Below are 10,574 nucleotides of genomic sequence, written 5' to 3' on the forward strand. Positions count from 1 at the left end.
AATACTTCATCAATAAATGCTGATTGATACTCCAGAGTCTGCTTATTGGCTTAAGGTTCTGAGACCTAACAGCCTTTTGCCCACTTTCCTCTCTCAGGGTTCCTGTCTTAACAACATATTATCTGAGCTTCCTCACAGCTTAATTTTGTATCCTTTGCTGCCTCAGGTTTTCCCGGGTGTTTCTCAAACCTTCTTTGAGCTAATGCTTTCCTCTGAGAGGGAGAGAGTATGTGCATAGTTATTAGTTGGCTCAGGCCTCGGAGGATTTCCAGAATTTTTGGAGGGTGGGATTTGCAAATTGTTCCCCCCTCCCTGGATTCTTTGGGGCCCCTAACTTGAGTAAGCTTCTGTATATCTGCTGATTAAGAATAACACTTCCTCAGATGGGTTTTAGTCAAGAAAACTCTCGGCACAGTAAGTCTGCCAATGTTTACAGTGTCACAGGACTCTTCATTGTTTCTGCCGTAACAGGTGAATGAAGCCATTCCTCTGGAAAATGGCCATTGCTTCTGTTGTTTTGGACAGTGGATGAGGGGAAAGGGTAGCAGTTCACTACAAAATGGCTGCCACTGGAAGACACCTTCAAAATGTTAAGATGTTCTCAACCAAGGGGCAGTTTATTTTTCTACAGGGGATGCTGCCCACAGACCTACAGGTGATGCCCCCTGCTCCGCTGAGGTTGAAGAAATCCAGAACTGATTCTTTAATCTGAAGAAGAAATAAGTGAGTGCTAGCAAACATTGAACCCCACAGTCCAGCGTGGTAAATTGCAGTATTGCAGTCAAAGCTGTGCTCACGATCTGAGCTCGATCCCAACAGAAGTCGGGTTCAGGTAGCAGGCTCAAGGTTGACTCTGCCTTCCCTCCTTCCAGGGTCAGTAAAATGAGACCCAGGTAGCTAGGGGTAAGGCGTAGATGACTGGGGAAGGCAATGGCAAACCATCCTGTTAACAGAGTCCGCCTATAGTAAACGTTGTAATGTGGCATCACCCCATGGAAACATTGGAACTATGGTGTCCACAGACAGATTCCCTGCTGGGAACCAGTGTTTCAGGGAGCTGCAGCCATCAGAGTTGGATTAACCTGGACTCTATGTACTATGCAGAGCTTGGTTTCCCCCAAAGCGAAGGCAGAGAGATAGGGCATAGGGTTATCAACTTCTGGTGCGGTCTTGAGATCTCCCAGAATTACACAACTGATCTCCGGACTACAGAGATAAGCTGTCCTGGAGAAAACTGCTATGTTGGAGGGTGGGCTCTATAGCATTATACCTTCCTGGGGTCTCTCCCTACACTGCAGATTTATGGACAGATTTATGGAGGAGAAGTCGATTTATGGCTACCAATCTTGATCCTCCTTGATCTGAGATTGCAAATGCCTTAACAGACCAGGTGATCGGGAGCAACAGCCGCAGAAGGCCATTGTGTTCACATCCTACATGTGAGCTCCCAAAGGCACCTGGTGGGCCACTGCGAGTAGCAGAGAGCTGGACTAGATGGACTTTGGTCTGATCCAGCTGGCTTGTTCTTATGTTCTTATGTTCTTACTGCACCTCCAGATCTCCAGGAATTTTCCAACACAGAGGTGGCAATCCCAAGTAGTTCTTATGATATAATCTTCTGCCATTGCCTATCTGGACGCATCTGGGCTGTTTACAATTTCACAACTCTTAAATAACAGAAGTAAAGTTGCTCCTTTTTCATCATGACCCTACTCCTGTGCCTCTCTTATAACACCCGCCTAGTGCAGTGATGGCAAACCTTTTTGAGACCGAGTGCCCAAATTGCAACCCCAAACCCACTTATTTATCACAAAGTGCCAACCCGGCAATTTAACCTGAATGCTGAGGTTTTAGTTTAGAAAAAACGGTTGGCTCTGAGGCACGCGTTACTCAGGAGTAAGCTGAGTGAAGCAACTGTGCAACGCTTCCAAAGGGTGAATCACGATCCTAGGAAGGTTTACTCAGAATCAAGTCCCATTGCCAGCAACCGAGCTTACTCCCAGGTAAAGGATCGTGCCCAGACCAGCCTAGATGTGTGTGGGGGGTGGGGGGTGGGGGGTGGAGGGTGATTTTCCACCCCCCTCCCACATAATGAACTCTGTGCGCGAGTGCCCACAGAGAGGGCTCTGAGTGCCACCTCTGGCACCGTGCCATAGGTTCGCCACCACTGGCCTAGTGCATGACATGGGTGCCAACTTCCAGCACTGGAAATGCCTGGAGGTTTGGGGTAGTAGAGTTCAGCAAGGATGTGATGCGGCAAAGGCTGTCCTCTGAACTTGCCATTTTCTCCAAGGTAACTGATGTCTGTAGTCTGGAAACCAGTTACATTTCTGGAACTGCAGCACCTGCCTGGACTCTGGCAGCCTTATGGAGAAGTCACGTTGTGGGGAGTTCTTGTATCTCCAGTACAGTGGGAAAGCTTCATCTGTTTAATTTATTGTCAAAGTCTTTCACAGCCAGATTCAACTGGTTGTGGTGGGTTTTCCAGGCTGTGTGGCCGTGGTCTGGTGGATCTTGTTTCTAACGTTTCACCAGCATCTGTGGCTGGCATCTTCAGAGGTGTATCACAGAGAGAAGTCTGTTACACACTGTGTCTAGTGAGAAGGGAATGTTGAGTGGGGTATATATTGTCCATGTCCCCGGGGTGGGAAACCAATCAGTAAGTGTTTGGGTGGAACTTGCTATGCAAAGATGTGGTGGATTGTATTGCGGGTGGGGTTGCATAGCAAGTTCCACCCAAACACTTACTGATTGGTTCCCCACCCTGGGACATGGACAATATATACCCTTCTCACTGGACACAGTGTGTAACAGACTTCCCTCTGTGATACACCTCTGAAGATGCCAGCTACTGATGCAGGAGAAACGTTAGGAACAAGATCCACCAGACCACGGCCACACAGCCCGGAAAGCCCACCACAACCACTTAATTTGTTTAATTTGTGGGTCTGAAAGTTGGGTTGCTGACTCTAGGCTAGGAAATTCCAGGAGTTTGGGGGATGCAGTTTGGGGAGGGGAGGGGGACGGAAGAGACTTAATGTCATAGAGTCCACACTCCAAAGCAGTCATTTTCTCCAGGGGAATTGATCTCTGTCATCTGGAGGTCAATTGTGGAGGAGTTTGGATTTATACCCCAATTTTCTCCACCGCAGGGAGCCTCAAAGTGGCTTGCAAACTCCTTCTCTTCCTCTCCCCACAGCAGGCACCTTGTGAGGTAGGTGGAGCTGAGACAGCTCTGAGAGAACTGTGACTAGCCCAAGGTCACCCAACAGGCTTCATGTGGAGGAGAGGGGAAACAAACCTCATTCTTCAGATTAGAGTCCGCTGCTCTTGACACTACACCACACTGTAATTCTAGGTGATCGCCAGGCCTCACCTGGAGGTTGGCAGCTTGACAACAAGCACGGGAGCAGGGCCTGTGAACAGAAACAGCCACCCTCTCAGGCTTCTAAAAGTCCTGCTCTTAAGAACATAAGAACTAGCCAGCTGGATCAGACCAGAATCCATCTAGTCCAGCACTCTGCTACTCGCAGTGGCCCACCAGGTGCCTTTGGGAGCTCACATGCAGGAGGTGAAAGCAATGGCCTTCTGCTGCTGCTGCTCCCAAGCACCTGGTCTGCTAAGGCATTTGCAATCTCAGATCAAGGAGGATCAAGATTGGTAGCCATAGATCGACTTCTCCTCCATAAATCTGTCCAAGCCCTTTTTAAAGCTATCCAGGTTAGTGGCCATCATCCACCTCCTGTGGCAGCATATTCCAAACACCAATCACACGTTGCGTGAAGAAGTGTTTCCTTTTATTAGTCCTCATTCTTCCCCCCAGCATTTTCAATGAATGCCCCCTGGTTCCAGTATTGTGAGAAAGAGAGAAAAATTTATCTCTGTCAACATTTTCTACCCCATGCATAATTTTATAGACTTCAATCATATCCCCCCTCAGCCGCCTCTTCTCCAAACTAAAGAGTCCCAAACGCTGCAGCCTCTCCTCATAGGGAAGATACTCCAATCCTTCAACCATCCTCGTTGCCCTTCTCTGCACTTTTTCTATCTCTTCGATATCCTTTTTGAGATGCGGCGACCAGAACTGAACACAGGACTCCAAGTGCGGTCGCACCACGGCTTGTTTCTCTGACATTCAATCGCAGCGTGTTTACAGCCTCAGCTGTCCTCCCCAGTTCCCAGAACCCCTTCCGTGTTGTTGTGCAGCTCACTGGAGCTGCCTGCTGATATCTGTACAGACAAGGTTGGGTTTTTGCCAGGCTGGCTCCTGCTGGGAAAACAAGTCTACATGTTCCCACCGCATGTTTCTCTGCTTCCAACAGTGGAGGACTAGGATCTGAGTGGAATAATCCCACCAAGTAGAGGGACGTGCAGGGGCTCACTTCCATAAAGTCTCCCCTAGCTAAGGACTGGCAATAGCCGACTCTTCCGCACCCACCCCCCCTCTAAAGCTTTAACTGGCCACAATCTGAAATGCTCTTTAAAAATCCTCGCAATTGCAAACACACTTTGAACTTTATCTTTGTCAGAGGGTTACTCTTCCCTTCCATTTATTTCACCCCAGGAAAGCTTTGAAGCGAAGCCAATCAGCTGGGACAGTTTTGCAACAACAGCTTCAGGCGTCTAGCAAAACAGAATTGTCTTTCTTGTTGTGCAACAACAACATGTTATTCCAGCGAGAGCACCCACACAGGGTTGTAGGCTACAGGATCGGGGCCCTCAAAACAGTTTCCTCAGCGCACAGCGCGAGTGCGTAAGCCAGCAATACAGCATTTGGCATACAGTATTAAGAAGAGTTCTCATTTCAAATAAGAAGCTAGTTACCATGTTTACTCCAAGGGAAGACGATACTGAATATAAAATGCCCCCCCCCCTCTCCAAAATGTTATGTATACACACAAACAAATATTACTGGCTATAACCTAGTCTTGCATTTGAGTAAATACTGTACTAGCCTTTAAGATAGCAAATGTGTAGAATGGTTGTACGCTTACAAAGTGCAGAGGAATTGCTGAATGAGGTTTCTGGTCATCAGACGGCATGTAGAAGTCCTGCACAGCTTTTTTGGCACCTCTTCTTGAGTAGCAGAGGCAGAATTGTTAAAAAAGAGGCATAGAACAATTATTGCTTTGGCCCACACGGAACTTTACTAATCCCTATTGTTTCAGAATTTGGGTGGAGGGATGTTTAAATGAGAGGGCATATACCACCACCAACCACCACTACCCCTTTTTATCCCCTTTCCGTGATATTTCAGAAAAGAGGAACATCTTGCATTTGGCTCCGCCTCCTGCAGCAGCCATTTTGGGTTTGCCTCTATCTCCTGGGGCAGCCATGTTGTGGTCGCACTCTCCACCACCTCTCAAAAATCAAGAGGTGCCCTTGGGCTAGGATTGCCAGGTCCCCCACTGGCAGGAGATGGGGTGGTAGGCTTGTCGGAGCCAGAATGGGACAAAGGTTTGGGGACAGAGGCTGGGAAGGAAAGGGACCTAAGTGGGGTACCATACAGTGCCATAGAGTTCACCTTCGATCTGTTTTGTAGTCTGGGGACCAACTGTAATTCTGGGGGGTCCCCAGATTCCAGCCAAAGGCTGGCATCCCTAACGTGGGCTAAAAAGGGCTGGGGACCTTTGCTCTACAATTTATAGCTATCTACGTTAGGGGACAAGAACCAATGTGATGTAGTGGTCAAGAGCAGTGGACTAGAATCTGTAAAACTAGGTTCATTCCCCACCCCTCAACACGAAACCTGCTGGGTGACCTCGAACCAGTCGCAGTTCCCTCAGATCCCTCTCAGCCCATGCTGAGGCAGGCAATGGCGGGCCACTTCCGAAGGTCTCCCGCCTTGAAAACCCTATGGGGGTCACCATCAGTGGGCTGCGACTTGACGGCACTTTCCACCAACTCTAAGTGGAACAACACAACATCTCATGGCAATGGATTGCATAAATTAAACGTGTCGGAGGAAGAATGCTTCCTTTTATCTGTCCTAGATCTTCTGCCTATCATTTTCATTGGAGGGACCGTGAGTTCTACTGTTACAGGAGAAGGGAAATAAGTTCTCTGTCACTGTTGTCTCCATTTCATAAACCTTTATCATGGTCCCTATCCAGTTATCCCCTGCACATACACACACAATGTAGTAACAGACAAGACAGTGTGAACAGACTGAAACTTGGAAGGTCTGGTTTGAATTCCAGTCTCACATGCTACCTGATTCCTATTACTGTCAACCCAAGCAAGATCCCTTCCACTGTTGTACTGACTGGGAACAGAGCCAGTTAACGGGGCCATTCGAGAACCTCCTGTACTGCCAAAACAAACTAGTTCTTAGAATCACAGTAAAAAGCAGATGGGAAATTTCCTCCTGCAATCTGATGGCGGTCCAGGAGAAATAACATAGGGCACAGACAGGCAGTGCAAAGAAAAGAAGAACTGCCGACCGACAGTATGGGGCACCAAGAGGGTAAACTCAAGAGCTGCCAAGAGTAGAAAACTAGGCCACATTTTCACGCTCAATTAACATGGATTAGTTTGCTCTACATTCCATGAGATTTAGGCTCAAGATGATGCGGGCTGGGAAGAAACAGCATGACTTGTCTAGGATTGGATTTTAACTCAACTGAGGGTACTTTCACACGTACAGAATAATGCAATTTCAGTTCACTTTCAATGCACTTGAACTATTGTTTGCAGGTGGATTTTGCTATTTCGCACAGTAAAATCCAGGTGCAAAGTGCATTTAAAGTGGATTGAAAGTGCATTTTTCTGCATGTGGGAAAGTGCCCCTGGATCTAATTTTTCCTGTAGCACCTGAAATGTCTGAGCTTTACTGCCTCAGAGTCCTCTGGCAGAACAGTCCTCCGTAGTCTGTACCCAAAACCGGCACAGGAAATTTTCATGAGAAACTAGCATGTCAGAGGAAAGGTAAGTCTAGAACAGCGGTTCTCAACCTGGCGGTCGGGACCCCTTTGAGGGTCGAATGACCCTTTCACAGGGGTTGCCTAAGACTCTCTGCGTCAGTGTTCTCCATCTGTAAAATGGATAAATGTTAGGGTTGGGGGTCACCACAACATGAGGAACTGTATTAAAGGGTTGCAGCATTAGGAAGGTTGAGAACCACTGGTCTAGAATACTCTCATGTTGGTTTCTGCAAGCAGGACAACTCCTTTCCGGAATGACACACTAATGTGAGTTGCAGTCTGTAGTGGTGTGGCTCATGCACATATTTACTATCTCAGTGGGAACAAGGCCTCTGTGGTTGCTGTTATGAAACCAGCTTGTTCCAGGGCCATATTGAACCAGTACTTAATCAAGTTGTTCCAGTAGTACTGGCAAGGTGCATGTGATAGGAAGATCAAGTGCCACCTTCACCCCCGCCTTCTACTATGCATATAGATGTGTGTTACTGGGCCAGTTGGCTGATAAGATGGCGACCTACACAAGGTCACTACAGACGGAATTTACATTTGGGTCTCTCAGTTCCCCAAATGAACACATGCATTTTTGAGGCATACTTCTGTGTAGTTGAGAAAGCTTGAAGAACAAAATCATGAAAGAAAGGATACAGGCTATGACAGGCCAGTTTGAAACTGGGTGCGAACAGCCCCGTGCCCAAACAAAGTCTGTCAGTAACTTGGCTTCCATGCATTTTTTTTGAGGATAGAGTCTCAGAACACCACATTTATGATTGAACAAGCTCCAACTTAAATGCTTTCCCTGCAGGGCTAACCAGACCAGCAGATTCTCATTTAATTGAAATTATATATCATGGCCTTGGTGGGGGTAGGAGGCCCCTCCTACAAGACAACTCGTAATTGTATGGAATCTGCAGTTCTAACACGTACCAGTGGCCGCAGGATGCGAAGACTTTAACACGGATTCATCCAGGAGAGACTATTGAAAGCTGTCAATCATAATAGTTACAGGAAACCTTCATGTTCCCAAGTACTATACCTCAGACTACTGTTTGCTGGCAGAGATATACAACATGAAACACCCATTGCTTTCATGCTCTGCCTACAAGCTTCTCGGCAGCAGCTGGCACATCACTTAGGGAAATAAAAATGCTAGATCAGAGGAATCGTTGGTCTAATTCAGCCACGTTCCTGTGTTGTTATGTACTGCATTGGGGTGCATTTTGCGCAGTGTATGTGCTTGTGAACTTTAGGCTCAGATTATGCAGAGGAACTGAGATGATGACAGATATGTGGCAGACCCAGAATACAACGCAGCTGTCGAGTGTCATGGCATCATTCCTTGGCATTAGGGTGGCTAGGTCTCCTTGGCCACTGGTGGGGGAAGGGGGTGGGGGTAGGGTTGCCAGATCCAGATTGGGAAACTCCTGAAACTTTGGGGCAGGAACCTGTAAAGGTCAGGGATGGTGTTCAGTGATATAAAATCCATTCTACAAAGTATTCATTTTCTCCAGGCAAACTGATCTCTACAGTCTGGATATCAGCTATAAATCTAAGGGATTCCCAGTCTACCCCCTCGTAAAAATGTTTCATTTATTTAGGACATTGCCATCCTGCTTTTCCTCAGAGACATTTAAAATGTCTTATGGTAAACAGCACATCACAATCCAATTTTTAAAAAAGCTTTTTTTAAAGAGAGAGCCAGCGTGGTGTAGTGGTTAAGAGCAGGTGTATTCTGATCTGGAGAACCGGGTTTGATTCTCCACTCCTCCACCTGAGTGGCAGAGGCTTATCTGATGATGAACCAGATGTGTTTCCACACTCATACATTCCTGCTGGGTGACCTTGGGCTAGTCACAGTTCTCCCAGAGCTCTCTCAGCCCCACCCACCTCACATGGTGTCTATTGTAGGGAAAGGAAGGGAAAGGAATTTGTAAGCCACTTTGAGTCTCCTTACAGGAGAGAAAGATGGGATATAAATCCAAAACTCTTCTCTCTTCTTCTTCTCTTTGGTTCTCGGCTTATACTGTGGGCAGTATAATAGGGAGCCAGAGCCCAGAGTATTCAGCAAAAAGGCCTAGGTGCGGCCTAGAGAGACTTAGGACTTTGGCCTACTCTTAGACTGAATCAGCAATGTTCTTTAGCCTTTGTCTGAGAGTCAGACTTCTCTGAAATCCTGGAATAATTAAAAAAACCTCACTCTAAACAAATATAGAAAGAAAAACAGATTGGGTAGCCATTTTTTTCAGACCTAAATGTTCAAAAAAGGTAACACTATTCTAAATTTGTGTGGCAGCACAAGAGAGATTGAATGTTGTTATTAAGTAAATTTTTAACTCGGCTTTCCTTCAAGGATCAGGACCACATACATGGTTCTTCTTATAACTATGGTTGCCAATCTCCAGGCGGTGGCTGGGGATTTCCCAGTATCAGTCTCCAGGTTACAGAGACTAATTCCACTGAAGAAAATTGCTGATTTGGAGGGTGACCTATACGGCATTATTTTCTTCTCCTCTCCAAACCCCACCAGCCCCAGCTCCACCACCAAATCTCGAGTATTTAATGCAGAGTTGGCAACCCTGCTTACAACAGACTTGTGAGGCAGGCCATGTTGACAGTGGGAGCTTGAACCAGTTCTTCCATAACCTAACCAAACACTCTAACCCCGTGGTGGCGAACCTTTGGCACTCCAGATGTTATGGACTACAATTCCCATCAGCCCCTGCCAACATGGCCAATTGGCTATGCTGGCTTGAGGGCGTGATGGGAAGAGTAGAATCCCTGCTTATCTGGAGATGTAAGCAACCACTGCCCTAAATGTATGGAAGATCTGCGTTAAAAGATACTTGGTCCTTCTAGTTCTAAATCCCTGACTGGCAGCAGTTCTCCAGCATCTTGGGGACAGTGAAGGACTTTGCTAATCCCTGCCGCTAACCTGAGATCCTTTTCCCCTGGAAATGCTGGGGACTGAACTGAAAACTTTCCTCATGCACAACAGGATGCTGAAGAAGGAGTCATCTGAGAGCCAGAATGGTGTAGGGGTTAAGAGAAGGTGCACTCTAATCTGGAGAACCGGGTTTGATTCCCCGCTCTGCCACTTGAGCTGTGGAGGCTTATCTGGTGAACCAGATTAGCTTGTGCACTCCCAACACATGCCAGCTGGGTGACCTTGGGCTAGTCACAGTTCTTCAGAGATCTCTCAGCCCCACCCACTTCACGAGGTGTTTGTTGTGGGGAGGGGGAGGGAAAGAGATTGTAAGCCCCTGAGTCTGCTTGCAGGAGAGAAAGGGGGGGATATAAATCCAAACTCTCCTCCTCCTCCTCCTCCTCCTTCATTTTCATTACTGGCCAGGCCCCACTGGGATTTGTGGGGTGTCTTCTATGTCATCTATTGCTTTTAGTGTGACTGGAGGATTGGCTCATTCCGCACATGCAGAATAATGCACCTTCAAACTGCTTTCAATGCTCTTCGAAGCTGTGCGGAATGGCAAAATCCACTTGCAAACAGTTGTGAAAGTGGTTTGAAAACGCATTATTTTGCGTGTGCGGAAGGGGCCATATTGTTTAATTGGGAGGTCAGATGTATCGCTTTCAAATAGAGTAGACTGAACACATAGTCAAGTAGTGTATTTTGATATAAATCATTTGACTTAGCAG

This window comes from Sphaerodactylus townsendi, linkage group LG01 (assembly GCF_021028975.2).
Source record: "Sphaerodactylus townsendi isolate TG3544 linkage group LG01, MPM_Stown_v2.3, whole genome shotgun sequence".
Taxonomy (NCBI): Eukaryota; Metazoa; Chordata; class Lepidosauria; order Squamata; family Sphaerodactylidae; genus Sphaerodactylus; species Sphaerodactylus townsendi.